The following is a 16,745-nucleotide window of genomic DNA, read 5'->3' on the forward strand; positions in this document are numbered from 1 at the left end:
TGATATGGATGTTTTTTGGGGCGTTTCGAGTGTCGGAATTGTTGGGGGTGGGCGCTGCATGCGGGGTAAAGAGATGTGAGGTGCGGCGCACTGGGGGTAGACTGGGGATTTGGCTGAGACGCTCAAAAACAGATCAGTTGGGGAAGGGTAAGTGGATTTGGCTGGAAGCAGGGGGTGTTTTAGAAGCCTGCCCGGTGCGAGAATGGGACAAATTTGTTGCATGCTGTGAAGTTCAGGGAGATTGGGTTTTTCAGCATAAGAATGGCACCAAGGTTGCAGCTTTTCAGTTACTGTGTGTTTTGAGAATGGCTTTGAGGCGATTGGGAAGGCAGGCTTGTAACTTTGGTACACACTCTTTTCGAATAGGGGCGGCAACAGAGACAGCCAGGTTGGGGTGGGACTGGGATAAGGTTAGGCGCATTGGACGATGGCACTCAAAGTGCTGCAAGCGATATGTCAGAGTTTAGTAGTTGAAGGAAGAGTGAGGTTTTAGCGGGCCAGGGCAGTGAACGGGAGGCAGGAGGTCATGTAACAACTAGGCTAATTTTGTTTCTTGTTTCAGGTTGTATAAGGGGCCCGGAACATATGAAGTCAATCACGTGGCTGGTGGGACACTCTTTCATGCACTGGGCGGCCAAGTACGCGGAAAAACAGATCTACGGACAATCTTTGGGACTGCCAAGTAGACGGCATGAAGTGCTGTGCTGGGGGGAAGAGCGGCATGAGGTGGGGTAATCTGCTTCCTTTTCTCACATCATTGTTGCCAACTTGGGGATTTCCGGATAGGATGGTTATGCACCTCGGGAAAACGATTTGGTATGCCTTTCAGGGCTCACCCTACTGCAACACATGCAGCGAGATCTGGTCCTGATGAGGCACAACATGCATGGGACTTGCTTAGTGTGGACAGAGTTCGTGCCACGAAGGATATGGCGTGGGGCACAGAAACCTGGTGCAATTGAGAAGGCAAGGAGAACGCTAAACAGGGCCATGCGAGTCTTTTGCGGAGAACATTACATTAAGGTTTTGAGACACAAGGGTTTGAAGGAGGAAGAACAGGTGTTTTTCAGAGGTGACAGTGTGCATCTCTCCGATATGGGGAATGCACATTATTTGAAGGAGCTGCGTTTTTGCTCACAAATTTGTGGGGAGAAAGTTTTTGGTGTGGTTCATGAAGGGTGAAGCATGAGTTGCAGTGGGGTCGCTGGTGGGGCAGCAAAACGCCAAGTGGGTTTTGCTGATTGGCAGTGGATAGGGGAGATTGGAGAGTCACATGCGGGCTTGTCCACCCTTTGAGGTGGGGGAGAAAGAAGCAGAGTAAGGATGACAGACGGTGGGGAGGTCAGAGTCAGGCAAGGGGTGAAAGGGAAAAGGGAGATACGTGGAAATAGAAGTGGAGTTGGTGAGATGCGAAGGATAAGTGGAGGTTTGAAACGCGAATGGATGAAAGGGAATTACAAGGTTAAAATAAAGGTTATTATGAAGTAAGTTCTGTTTGTATTTTACATGTTATGATCTTTGAGCAAGCCTGTCCTAATAAATGGCCTTTTACACTAAGAAGGGTGTCGGAGTCTATGTCCCAATAGGACCCCGTGAATAGCTGGACGCAGTCCAGTCTATTCACAGGAGCTCTCGGGCCGGATGTAGATGGCCTGGGAGTGGATAGGTGGCTTGCTGGGTGGGGGCGGGACATAGGGGAGGGTACAAAAGGGAGGGGGTTGGGAGGGATCGGCCTCTTTTGGCGCCAGCATCGTCACGCTGCGTGGAAGTTGGACACCCAACCACCCTGCACTAGGAAAGGATTGGATGCAAGGATAGAGAGTGTGAAAGTGAGACAAGGACGGGGGTGTGGGTGGGGTGCTTGCTGTGCCAGTTTTAGGGCAGGTTGCTCGGTACGGGCAGTGGATGGGGGAGGGTGGAAAGTCAGATACAGGCTTGTCCACCCTTCTGGGGGGGAGAAAGAGCAGAGGAAGGATGACAGACGGTAGGGAGGTCAGAGTCAGGTAAGGGGAAAAAGGGAAAAGGGAGATGAGTGGAAATAGAAGTGGAGATGATGAGATGCGAAGGATAAGTGGAGGTTTGAAACGCGAATGGACGAAAGGGAATTACAAGATTAAAATAAAGGTTATTATGAAGTTCTGTTTGTATTTTACATGTTATGATCTTTGGGCAAGCCTGTCCTAGTAAATGGCCTTTTACACTAAGAAGGGTGTCGGAGTCTATGTCCCGATATTCGATAGAGCTAAACCTTAGCATTTCAATGTGGTACAACACCCATTTAAGAATTAATCAGTTGCAGTTTTTATGTTATTTCTGAAAAAAAATCTTCGACCAACAAGTCGTCAGTTTCATTATTATCTAGCATTTTTAACACCAAATTGGACTTCAAAGTTACCAAAACATGATTTCGGCAAATCTATTTTGACCGCTTACATAAATTAATGGTGTTCTCTTTTGAAATCCCTTATGTTTTTAGAGGCACATCTATGAGTAGAAAATTGGCTCCTAATTTACAAATGCCATTTCACTAGTTCTGCTAAATTACACAACATTCTGTGTATTCTCTGCGGCCAGAACAGGATTATCTTCCTTCCTGTTGTATTTTAATTTAGCAAGTTTATCTCGTCAGGTATTGTACTGATTATACCAAAAACATGAAGCGCATCTGTTAACAAACAATCTAACAGTTACAAATTAAGGAAAACAAAATTGTATTCCCACATTGCCAATTTTGGATCAGTTAATGGCACTTTCGTGTTGTTATGCCTTGTTTGACTTATTGCCTCCAGTGGTTTTTCCATGCCCTATCCTATCAAAGGATCTTGGTAATGGTGTTTTACATTTTTCTGCATTAATTGTTATCACACATGCACTACCTTTAGTTTTCAATGTAGTGCGCATTTCCTCCCGGTTGAATTTGCACAATACAAACATTTTATTGTATTTGTATAGCTATTACAAACCTCAAAGCGGTTTCTCGTTGATCGAATGTATTATTTATAAGTAAAATACAGACATACGATTTGCTTTTCTTGCCATATTTAATATCATATAATGAATATATGCGTAAAGATCATCAATTTCTGATGAATGAAAAATCATTTGGAGCAATATATAGGGGGTCATTACAACATTGGCGGTAAATGCCACTTACCGCCGTGCAGAAGACCGCCAACACACCGCCGCGGAATTCCGCCACAGCTCTTACGACCCACTGCTTGGAATCTGCCAAAATCCAGATGCCCCCACAAGTCTGCCACACCAAAGGTCAGTGATAAACTGGCGATAACAAAACCAACACCGTCACGCCAACAGGAATACGCCCACACTATCACGACCCACGAATCCACGTGGCGCTCAAAATACACACACACTTACAAAACACAACCATATTGGACATTTCAAAATACACACACCTGATACACACACCACTCCCACACACCCAATACAATATAAAACACACACCCACATCACCCACAAACCCTTACAACCAGAAATGTAGACGAAGGCCAGAGAGACAGCACAGCTTAGACAACCCCACCATACAGAGGCACACAACACCATCACACAACACACACCACGCCACACACCACCCACACCACCCCATGGCACCGCCAAGACACCCCAGGTTTTCTGAGGAGGAGCTCAGGGTCATGGTGGAGGAAATCATCCGGGTAGAGCCACAGCTATTTGGATCACAGGTGCAGCACACCACCATAGCTAGGAAGATGGAGCTATGGGGCAGAATCATGGACAGAGTCAATGCAGTGGGACAACACCCAAGAACATGGGATGACATCAGGAAGAGGTGGAACGACCTACCGGGGAAGGTACGTTCCGTGGTCTCAAAACACCAGATTGCAGTTCAGAGGACTGGCTGCGGACCCCCACCTCCTCCTCCAGAACTAACAACATAGGAGGAGCAGGTCTTGGCTATACTGCATCCTGAGGGCCTCGCAGGAGTAGCTGGAGTAATGGACTCTGGTAAGTCAAACCTTTAACTACTTCATCCCCCACCCTACCTGCATGCTATCACATACCCCCACCCTCGCCCTCACCCCCATCACTCCAACTCCTCACATATGTCCCACTATCACAAACCACACATCCCAACACCAAGCCCTGCATGCAACAACAAAGCATGGACACCCATCACCAATGCATGGCCACTGCACATACCCACACACACCCCTAAACAATTATCACACAAGAATGCAAGCACTGGGGTACAGGGTCACCCACCCATTGCACACCATGGCACACACAGATGCAATAATCATGCCTTTACACCCCTGCAGGACCCCTACCCAACGTCACCGGACAGGAGGTTCCAGACATGTCCACTCCCCCCACAGAAGAGGCCCACAGTGATGACAGCAGCTCTGTCCAACTTGATCTAGATGACCAGCCCGGCCCATCTGGGACTTCTGGACAGTCGGTTCCCCTCACACTGGCACAAGCCACAACAGAGCATCCCCCCTCTGGAAAAAGCACCCACCCAGCGGGCCCATACCTCTGTCCCCAGGACACGTCAAGCAGCAGTGTGTCCACCACTACAGGGAACCCAGGCTAACCCACCAACCCAACAACAGCAGGGACCTGGGGGCAGTGGCAGTGGGCACACGGTTCAGGGGACAGAGGCGCAGGAACACAGGGGAACTGGGAGGGCTGGTATGTGACAGGGGGAGGACAGGCCCAGGGAACCCACTCTCCACAACACCCTCTCCAACATCATGGGAGCCTACCACCATTCCCAGGAGACGATGGCAACGGTACTGACCAAGTTTCAGGAGACCCAGCGGCTGCAGGAGGAACAGTATTTGGGGTTCAGGGAGGAACTCAAAACCATCAATACCACCCTGGGCACCATTGTAGGGGTGCTGAAGGAACTCGTCAACACCAGGAGGGACACTGTGGCACAAAAAGGGATCCTGACACTAGCCGGGAGGATGAACTGCCCACCACCTCCGCCAGAGCTAGTGGACAGGAGGCACCACCACAGGACCACGACACCAGCACCCCACCCCCTGCAGATGGAGAACCACCCCACAAATGGTCCCTGAGATCCAGGACAAAGACAGAGAACAATGCCAAGACCCCCACCAAGAAATTAGACCACCCTGATTGTCATCCTTTTGTCCCACTTTGTCACAGTGTCCATCCATCAACTGCCCCAGCTCCACTTCCTATGCCCCTTTGAACAATGCACCTGTGAGACTAATAGACTGGACTCTGCCATGGACATTCCTCCACCATCACCCCTGACCATTTTACAACCCCCTCCACTTTTTTGCACTTAAATAAACACCCGTAAATCACAAAACTATCTGGAGTCAGTCTGTGCTTTCGAAAATGTGTATTTGCAAGAACTGTTGAAAAATGCAATATCCATTGTATTGTCAACATACCTATGTCACACAGCTGTAGTCCATGAGGAAACAAAGCAGATGTCACACAGTGGGACCCACATCTGTGAAATTGAAAGGGAAAGTGACAACTCAGGGTCCATACACTGGGTGAAAGTGACAGACAGATGAGAGGTAGAACTAGTGTATCAGGTGTGGCAGGCAGTGATGTCTTCTTACCTGTGTCTCACACAGTATTGATGAATCACCGTGTTTCTGTTGTCGATATCCTCTTCTTCTGCTTCCTCGTCTTCACTGTCCACAGGCTCCACAGCTGCCACAAGACCTCCAGCTGGACCGTCCTCCTGCAGAAAAGGCACCTGTTGTCGCAAAGCCAAGTTGTGAAGCATACAGCAGGCCACGATGATCTGGGTCACCTTCTTTGGTGAGTAGAATAGGGAACCACCTGTTATATGGAGGCACCAGAACCTGGCCTTCAGGAGGCCGAAGGTCCTCTCTATAACCCTCCTAGTTCGCCCATGGGCCTCATTGTAGAGTTCCTCTGCCCTTGTCCTGGGATTCCTCACTGGGGTCAGTAGCCATGACAGGTTGGGGTACCCAGAGTCACCTGCAAATGTCGAGGGACAACTGTTAGACACACACTAACTCTTACGGACAACTCCAGACCCAGACACCTAGTCACACTGTATAGGGTCCATGTCCTCACCTATAGCCACACACGGTGGCTCTGAAGTAGCCCCATCACATAAGGGATGCTGCTATTCCTCAGAATGTAAGCGTCATGCACTGAGCCAGGAAACTTGGCATTCACATGGGAGATGTACTGGTTGGCCAAACACACCATCTGCACATTCATTGAATGGTTTCAGCGAGCAGAGGGTCAGCCAACACTGAGGCACGAAAACACAACATTATTAGACGTATTTTTTAATTCGCCATGTGCCTGTCTTAGTGTGTATGCAAGGCCTTGATATGTGTGACGCATTTAAAAATAATGCCATGTGGCCCCCTGAAATGGAGGCTGCCTGACCTGTAATGTGGGACAAGGGGATATGAGGTAACTGCGCTGGCGTTGTACACCGTCACTGTAGGCGGTCGTAGACCGCAGCGCAATCCTGCATTGGTTAACATTGGACCCTATGGGTCCCAGGAGCCAATGACGATGTACGCCAGCGGTGACGGTATGCACCGCAGTGAACGTGACCTCCATTTTCTCTCTGTTCACTCACTTGATACCTCATCTTCGACAGGAGAGGACCTACACTGCAAGTGCTGCTGTGACCTCAGTCTGGAAGAAACAATGGCTCATGTGGCTGGGGAAAGGGTCCCTACCTTCAGCACGGAGGAGTTGAAGAAACTAGTGGATGGGGTCCTCCCCCTGTACACGCTACTCTACGGTCCTCCAGACAAACAGGTAAGTACACTGTGAGCATGCTGTATGGGCAATGCCTGTATGGAGTGTTGTGGATGGAAGATAGGGGGGAGAATGAGGCGTGCATGAAACGACGGTGAGTGCATGTGTGTCATGGCAAGGGTAGGGACGCGGGCCAATGACTGTGATGGTCCGGACAGTTATATCTTCTCCTTTTCCCCTGTACTATTCCTGTAGGTCAGCACTCACCAGAAGAAGGATATTTGGCGTGCCATCACCAAGGATGTCCGGACCCTGGGGGTCCACCACAGACGGAGCACCCACTGCCGCAAAAGATGGGAGGACATTCGCCGCTGGAGCAAGAAGACGGCGGAGGCCCAGCTGGGGATGGCCTCCCATTGTGGGAGGGGTGCCCGTCGCACAATGACCCCCCTGATGTTCCGGATCCTGGCGGTGGCGTATCCGGAGTTCGATGGGCACTTGAGGGCATCACAGTAGCCACAAGGGGGTGAGTACACTATCATTCTGCTGATTCAGCGCACATTCGAGGTGTCTGGGTGGGGGAGGTGGGCTGTGGGTTCCCCTAGGCCAGGGCGAGTTTAGTAGGCAAGGTCCCTTCGTGAGGCAGGCCATGTGGCACCCCACCCCACCAGTGTTCAGAGTCAACTACACCTAGTCAGGCTCCTGTGACTGCCATGTGTGCAGCAATCGGGCATAGGTCTTGTACCCCATGTCCCTGTGATGAATTAGGGAACTCAAAGAGCACGGCGTAGTGCAGAGGGCTTCTGTGTCTGTAGTGTCCGCCAATGCTAGCGGTATTGCATGCACTGAACATGTCTTTCTTCTGTCTTTTCCCCCCCTTTTTGTGGTCTCCCTGTTCTTGTGTGCAATAGCATCATCAGGCGGAGAAGCAGTGCCACCGGAGCAGGAGGGAGCTGCATCCCACATGGCCCTGGAGAGCGAGACTACGGAGTCTGAAGCCACCAGTGGGACGGAGGGCCAGGGGAGCTCCACGGCAGGGACAGGAGTTGAGACCAGCGACACGGACTCCTCCTCTGATGGGAGCTCCCTTGTGGTGGCGGGCCCCTCTGTGCCCCCGCATCAACAGGTACAGCTGCCACCCCCCCCCTACCAGCAACGCCCTCCCAGCCCCTCAGCGTGTGCCCCGTGCCCGCTCACCCAGGAGGGTGGGCATCTCCTTCGCCCCAGGCACCTCAGCCCCTGCCAGCCCTGCTGCCCTCAGTGAGGAGGCCATTGACCTACTCAGATCCCTCACTGTTCGGCAGTCTACCATTCGGAATGCCATCCAGGGTGCAGAGAGGCAGTTGCAACAGACGAATGCATACCTGGAGGGCATTTATTCTGGTCAGGCAGCCCAACAGCGAACTTTTCAGACTCTGGCCTCAGCACTGATGGCATCCATTGTCCCTGTGTCCAGCCTCCCCCCTCCAACTTCCTCCACCCAGACCCAAACCCCTGTACCTCAGCCTATCCCAAGCACACCCTCAGACCAGCATGCACACACCTCAACACACAAGGGAAGCTCTGGCAAACATAAGCACCACACATCCCACAGGCACTCACACAAGCATTTTACCCATGCAGTCATACCAACATCCACTGCCTCCACTGTGCCCCCCTCCTCCTCGTCTCCCTCCTCCCTCCCTGTCACGTCTCCACTCACACCAGCATGCACTACATCTTCAGCCCCTACATCCATCACCAGCACACCCATCACCATACACCGCTCACGTGCAATCACCACCCCCACTACCATTCACACATCCCCTGTGTCCTCTCCCAGTGTGTCTGTGAGCCCATCTCCCAAGGTACACAAACGCAGTCACACACCCACCCAACATCCATGCACCTCATGACAGCCTCCAGCCCATGCACCTTCACCCAAAGTCAGCAAACGTACACATCCTACAACCACTACCTCTTCCTCCACTCCCATACCCCCTCCATCTACCCGTCCCAGTGTGTCTAAAAAAATTGTCTTGTCCAACCTTGACCTCTTTCCCTCACCTCCCCCACCCCTTCAGTCCCCTAGGGCACGCCTTTCCAGGTCCCAACCCAGCACCTCAGCGGGAACAGTGGTGCCAGCAGTAACTGGCTTCTGGAGTGTGCCAAGTAGCAGGGCAGCCAGTGTGCCAAGGAGCCAGACCACGGACAGTCCCCCACCTCAGAAGCACAAGAAGTTGGCCACTGCCCGGAGGGAGAAGGGCAAAACACCTGGACTACAGTTGGGAGTGGGAAGACAACTGCGCCACCAACCAAGGTGGGGAAGGGGCACAGAAAGAAAGGCAAGTCACTGCAAACCTGCACGGCGGACAGGACCGCCACCAGCACCGCTGCCAAGGACACCGCCGCCACCGGTCCCACTTCCCAGAACACCGCCGCCACCAACAACGCTGCAAAGGACACCGCCACCACCAGCACCGCTTCCCAGGACACCGCCGCCACCAGCACCGCTGCCAAGGATACCGCCGCCACCAGCACCGCTTCCCAGGACACCACCGCCACCAGGACTGCTGCCAAGGACACCACCGTCACCATCACCGCTGCCAAGGACACCGCCGCCACCAGCACCGCTTCCCAGGACACCGCCGCCACCAGCACCGCTTCCCAGGACACTGCCGCCACCAGCACTGCTGCCAAGGACACCACCGCAACAGCACGCTCACTGAGCCACCCGCTAGCACCGCAGGCCAATGAGTGCCGCAAGCACCGCCGCTACTGAGGCCACCACGAGCAGGATGAAGCACTCTGGGCACAAAGCCCCCTCCAGAACCAGTGGAGAAAGGCATCCACTACCTCTGTCCTTGGCAGGATGAAGCACTCTGGGCACAAAGCCCCCTCCAGAACCAGTGGAGCATCACATCCACTACCTCAGTCCTTGGCAGGATAAAGCACTCTGGGCACAAAGCCCCCTCCAGAACCAGTGAAGAAAGGCATCCACTACCTCTGTCCTTGGCAGGATGAAGCACTCTGGGCACAAAGCCGCCTCCAGAACCAGTGGAGTATCACATCCACTACCTCAGTCCTTCGCAGGATAAAGCACTCTAGGCACAAAGCCCCCTCCAGAACCAGTGGAGAAAGGCATCAACTACCTCTGTCCTTGGCAGGATGAAGCACTCTGGGCACAAAGCCCCCTCCAGAACCAGTGGAGGAAGGCATCCACTACCTCTGTCCTTGGCAGGATGAAGCACTCTGGGCACAAAGCCCACTCCAGAACCAGTGGAGACTGTTATCCACTTGAGAGACTGTGGCTTTGCACTCACCAGGATAAAGCAGTGGGCAAACCACCCACTTGAGAGACTTGGGAGACTGTGTCTTTGCACTCCCCAGGATAAAGCAGTGGGCAATCCACCCACTGGAGAGACATGAGAGACTGTGGCTTTGCACTCCCCAGGATAAAGCAGTGGGCAAACCACCCATTTGAGACACTTGATAGACTGTGGCTTTGCCCTCCCCAGGATAAAGCAGTTGGCAAACCACCCACTTGAGAGACTTGAGAGACTGTGGCTTTGCACTCCCCAGGATAAAGCAGTGGGCAATCCACCCACTGGAGAGACTTGAGAGACTGTGGCTTTGTACTCCCCAGGATAAAGAAGTGGTCAAACCACCCACTTGAGAGACTTGAGAGACTGTGGCTTTGCACTCCCCAGGATAAAGCAGTGGGCAATCCACCCACTTGGGAGACTTGAGAGACTGTGGCTTTGCACTCCCCAGGATACAGGAGTGGGCATTGAGCCCATTCGTGGATCTGGCGCCGTGCACTCATCCGGTTAAGGTGCCCCCCCTTCCCTTCCCCCTGAGGTGCCTGTTGTATTTCTATCTGATGCCCCTGCAGTGTTCTCTCCGTTTTGATCGGGTATCGAGTGTGTGCCTCGCCCATACGTTTTGGGCCCAGTGGTCCACAGACTTTAATGGTGCACTACCTGGACTTGTATTATTGGTGTATATATTTGTTTATAGTGTATATATATTTTTGAGTACTGGATGTTAATAGATTACAATTGTTACAATCATTTCCTTTTGTCTTGCATTCTTCCGGTGGGGTTGGGGGGTGTAACTGTACTGTATCAACATGTATTAGTGTGTGTGTTGTAGTGGGTGAGGGTGGGGTGGGGGTGTTTCATGTTACGTGTGTGTTTGTCACTCTCTTTTCCCTCCCCCCTCCCTTGTGTCGTAGGTGCAGTACTCACCGTGGTCTTCGCCGCCGGAGTTCGTGCTCCTGGTAGAGGAGCAGGAAGACAAAGGCAGGTAGAATATGGAGTTCCGGCTCCATGGCATCCTGGTTCGTCGTGGGGTGTGTAGAGGTGAGCGTTTTCCCTTCCAAGTCCTGTTTCCGCTGTGTTTTTGTTCGCAGTGAAACAGCCCCAGAAAAGGTGGCGGATTGGCCTGTTGTAATACTGTGGCTGGTACATTGTCTTCCGCCTGTTTGTTGGCGGTTACCGCCGCAGTGTTTGTTTGGACCGCCATGGCGGTGGGAGTGTTAAAGTGGCTGTCTTTGTTGGCAGTTTCCGCCATGGTCGTGATTGCATTTTTTTTTTCGCTGGCCTTTTGGCGGTTTTCCTGCCGCTTTAACACCGACCGCCAGGGTTGTAATGAGGGTCATAATTCTTTGCTGTCACCAATAGGATATTTTCTTATTGCTCCGGTGAAAAAACATCAGAGAAATGTTGAGCCCCTTTCGGTTGATGTCTCATTACAACCAGTGGAAGACTCCTTCCCCAGGCGCACACCCGCGTGGTGCAGATGTCTTCTTCTGATTGTTAATTCAGGTTGTTTATTTGCCTCAATGGCTACCATTTTCTGGAGAGTCTGCACTGAAACCCAGCAGCTGCCAATTGTATCAGCAACCCATGGCAATCCTGAGAAAACAATTTTGTAGAAAGCCTACCCTCTTACCCACTACACCATATTTAGCCAGTCTATCATGCAGTAAGTAGGTATTTTTTGTAAGTCAATGTTCTGCCACCAGTACATTATGGGGCATATGTAAAAAATATGTAAGAAAAGTGGCGCTGCACTCAGTGCAGCGCCACTTTTCTTGTGCCCCCTAGCGTCCCCAAACCCAATTTATAATATGGCACACCATGGCAGTAGTTAGGGGACTAGCGTCAAATGTTTTGATACTAGTCCGGCACTTTGCAGGATTAGCGTAAAATTTTTTGACAATAATCCTGCAAAGCACCCATAGGCCCATTGTAACCAATGGAAGTGATAAAAAAATGGCACAATGAAATCTCTTAGATTTCCTTGCCCCATTTGTTTCCGCCCTCCCAATGGGAGAATGCTCCCTTTCCATACATTATGCCTGGCGCAGGCATAATGTAGCGCAAAAGGTTACAAAGAGGCGCAATGCATGCATTCACCACTTTGTAAATATAGCCTTCTAACACCACATTAGCATCAAAAAATGACTTGTGTTTTGCTGTTTTGTTATAATATATCTAAAAAAGTACATGATGGAGGGAGCCATATCAGTTTAAGAAGCCTCATACTAAACACGAGCAATTTCTAAATGTAGTAGACCCGACTATTCTAAATAAATTGGTGGGTCAAACATGAGAGCAATAAATAAAGATTCCTTATATTCTGTGTTTAACTTGTTAAATCTGTTGGTGATTCAAAGGCAGTGGTCAAATGTCAGGTTGCTTCACTTTTTTTTTTAACATCAGACTGTTGTTTAATTTCCTTGCTTTGACTGCAAAGTGAGAGGAGTTTTTCTCAAATTAATTATGTGACAATTTTGGATGATCATTTTTGCTATTTGCAACAAAATGTAAATACTGTAAATGAAGTATAAGCTTCCAGCAGTTAGGAGAGCAAAAATGAAGCACTTTTCTGTAATTCTGTGTGCTCGAAACAGAGATTTTAATAGGATCAAAACAAATCAAGAGGATTACTTGGTGATGCGCAAATGCACAGAAACCCGATTTCCACACATTATTGTTTGTGCGTTATATTGTGTTATCAGCAAAATTGAATGTCTATACAAACTTATTGGCCATTTTGATGGAAAATGGTTTGCCTGTAGATGACAATGTGCTGCCACACAATGCTTTAGTTACCATTCAAACATTTCAGTTAAAGATAGATACATCACAAAAGTTTGTTGTTCTAAAAAGTGGGTCATGGTTCTCAAAAGTTTGGAAATCACTGTAGTAGGCTGTTCCGCGTGCACGGTCTGATGTGTGGTTCTAGTGCTAGAAGTTAAAAGATGTTGACTGACAACTAAGCTGGCAGTCTTTGGCTCAAACACACAAAAGGTGGGAGGAAGGCTTGCAATAAGTGTAACTACTGGCAATCACTTGGGGTAGCATTTCAAACCATCATTCTTTTGCCGCCCATGCCACCTCAGTTTGGACCCTTGTCTCTGCTTTCATTTTGCTAGTATACAAATAACCCATGAGTTCTCCTTTAGCTTCCTTTAGGTTATTTTGTCATTCAGTGTCTAAAACATAGCTGAAATTAACCTTTCTTGGCTTGTAACGAATATGATTTTGAGAAAAGAAGGTTTCATTAATACTGTACAACATCTCCCAATAACCTTTCTATTTTTTATATCAGCACTGGTATATGATGTTCCAAAACCTCGGCAGAGTCTTCTATTGTTCATGAAATAGCAGAGCCTCAGTCGCCATCCATCAACCATTGAAAAATATGGATGTAGAGCTGTGACAATATTCTTAAAACTTACATTATGAATATGCACATTGTAGGTTTACTAAAAGAGAGTAATTCATAGATTGTAGAAAAAGTGTGGCTTTACTTTAAAAAAGAATAAGATCACAGCTCTTGATAAATGGTCAGCTACAAATAAAATAGCGATCAATACTCCCAGGTATGACTGTCTGTGTAATAAGCTGAAACTGTTAAGTAGATTGTAAGAAAAAGTTAATATACTTTTGGTGCAATCAGGAGTAATTTTCCATGATTCGGAATGAGTATAAGAGTTATCTGTCACTAGACAACGCAGTTTGTTATACCTCTAGTGATTCAAAAGTCAGTATTAAAGTCCTGTAATATTTAAATAGGCACAATCATGGACATACACTGTTTGTTCCAGGATTTAAATCTTTGGATGTTAAATGAGGCTTGGAAGGCTTCTTATATTCCTGAATAAAAGAAAAGCATGCAGGATGAGTAGTCATTCTGAGCGTTGTTGTTTTGGTTTAATAAATTATGGCAAATTGAAATTTGGTCCAAGAGATCAGATGTGTTCCTTGATAGAACTGGGTGGATGAGAGATAACCACAGGATACATCATCATAAGTAATACCAAATACTCATAAGAAGATGCATTTTATTTTTCACATGATTTTATATGTGCAATCCATTGATGAAATTGGTAGCCAAAAATACTCTGTGAAGCCTCCTGTTCTACAGATAATTTCTATTTCAAAAGAATGGTAGTGGGTTGCTTGAATTATGCTCTGCTAATGGTAACTACTCAGGCTGATTCTCCATCCATTGTTTTGGTGGCATGGTAATCATAAGAACAATGGACTGGATTGGCCCAGAGAAATCACTAGTGGCAGAGATGAATATCTACTTTCAGAATTTGCTGTCCACTGACTTCCCCCAAGTTACCGGTAGAAACTACACATACAAGCGTCTAGTAAAAGTTTTAGTTTATTCCAGAATGAACCCCATACAAAAGGAGCAGAGTAAGGACAACTACTCGCACCATCTTCTCTTGTCCCTCTCCTGCATGTCATTTGGAATGCTTTCACGTCAAACCATTCTAAACAACATGCAGCAGCATAACATCACAACACAACACACCTCCTTACAATGAATGAACATAAAAATTAATTCAACAATATACATAGAAAAATAAAAAACTACAACTCATCCTTGTGAATAATAAAATAGAGATGCAATAGTATGTGGTGCAAAGTTAATAAAGGCATGGAATGACCTACGCTTCCTTTAATTCTGCTATTAATGGAGACACCGGAGGTGAAGCCCCCAGAAACTAACATGAAAACTACCCCACCATACCAACTAGGAAATCTTCAAATCTTACAGGCTTTTGCACCCTTCTGCCATTCCTTCCTTCCTCCTTATGGTTGGAACTTGGGAAGGAATTGCACCGCCTTGACCTTACAAAGATAATGCCTCTAACCTGGCACCCACAAGACCCTAATTCTCCTGGAATCACTAGATCCATTCAAGCCACCAGCACTCTCAAGATCAATTGAATCATATAGCTTCCCATGGCCACCAATACTCCTAAGGACACAAGAATCACTCAAACTACCAGCATTCACATCTAGAACGTTATCTAACAGACAACCCTTATCACCTTTTTTTACAGCCATGTTGTAAGTTGACCTGCGGCTCTTCAGTACATTTAGCCAATTTACTAAATTGCCACACATTCCTCTTTGTCAATTTAGCTGAAGTTGTGAATATTTCAACAACCTGGAACAGCTCAACAAACTCAAAGCTGCCCTTGATTTTCTACTGAGGTTCTCCCAACACAACGCAATCACCAATGTTTAGCTTAACAGCCTTCACACTATGTTTAAACTCATGGTGGGGTTTATAGCAATTCTTTGCCCTAAGGAAATTCTCCTAAACTTTCTCCAAGGACCACTTATTAAGAATTTGGTTCCTCTTTCAGGCTTGATTATCCTTAGTACATTGGTCCCTCCCTATCAGCAATTTGAAGAGCGTATACCCAGTTACAATGGGTGACGTACAGTAAGCCCACAACAACTGTTTAATGTCTGTCTCCCAATTCTTATAACTACTTATGATGGCAATGCGAATGCTGCCAATAATGACTCTGTCAAAGTATTCAACGACCCCATTTCCAGTTTGATGATAGAGAGAAGTACATTTCTAACCAATTTTGTTCATAGACAAAAAATATTGGAATACTGTAGATTTAAATTGAGCACCATTGTCACTCAGTCAAGATTTAGGAGTCCCTTCCTGTAAAATTACCTCTTCTTAAAATCTAGTTAAAGCTTCTGAGTTTACCTCCTTCGAAATGCAGATTTTGGTAAATAGATCGAGTAACACAACAATGTAGAAAGAAATATTATTGGCATTGACAATGGGAACAAGGATATCTATGGCTAAATCTTCCCACGGACTCTCAAGACACTTGGTAGGACACATTGCTGGTCTGAAAGTGTCCATAGTCTTATACACATGCAACCTTTCATGGCAGTTCCTAAAAATTGTTTCAGTCTGAACATCAACAAAAGGTCACCAATACTGGGTTTTATCCTTTTCTTGTTCTAATTCCTAAATGACCTTCATAATTAATTATTAAACATTTCTTCCTAAAGCATGCAGGAGGATCAACTCTTTCACCTCCCATTAAAAAAATTATCTTTGCAAGACAGTTCATTGCAGATTCCCCAAAAGTGTTTGATTCTTTCATACATGTTTAAAAAACAATCATTTAATAAGTACCTTCAGACTTTGTCAACAATAGGATCAGATGTATACCCTTCTATCCATTCATCCTTAGATATTCCTTCACAATGCAATTTGTCAACAACCACCATTGCATAACCACTCTATTTATCCTCATAAGCATTAGAATCTGTCACAAGTGTTGCTGTGCTCAAAAAGTCAGCAACCTGATTCTTCACCTTTGAGACATACTCCACTTTGTGATTATAATCATCAAGTAGATGCAAAGATTTATGTGCCACTCTTGGTATGATCACAGTCATGCCAGAAATAGTCAGAACTTTAGTATGGGATGATCCGTGAGAACAACAAATGAAGAACCACACCCATATTGTCTACACTAACAAATTCCCCACATATACTCTAGCATTTCTCTCCCAATATTGGAAAACTTTATTTACAAAGGGGTAGGGGAGCAAAAAGCAAAGGAGATAGTAGATTCAACATTACACTTATTCCAATGAGACAAAACATCTGCGATAACTTTCCCACTTGCGTCTGTGGTAATGATGGTGACCATTGATCCATTGGGATTAAAACCCTGGGTAGGCAAAAAT

The sequence above is a fragment of the Pleurodeles waltl genome, chromosome 9 (genome assembly GCF_031143425.1).
Source record: "Pleurodeles waltl isolate 20211129_DDA chromosome 9, aPleWal1.hap1.20221129, whole genome shotgun sequence".
NCBI lineage: Eukaryota > Metazoa > Chordata > Amphibia > Caudata > Salamandridae > Pleurodeles > Pleurodeles waltl.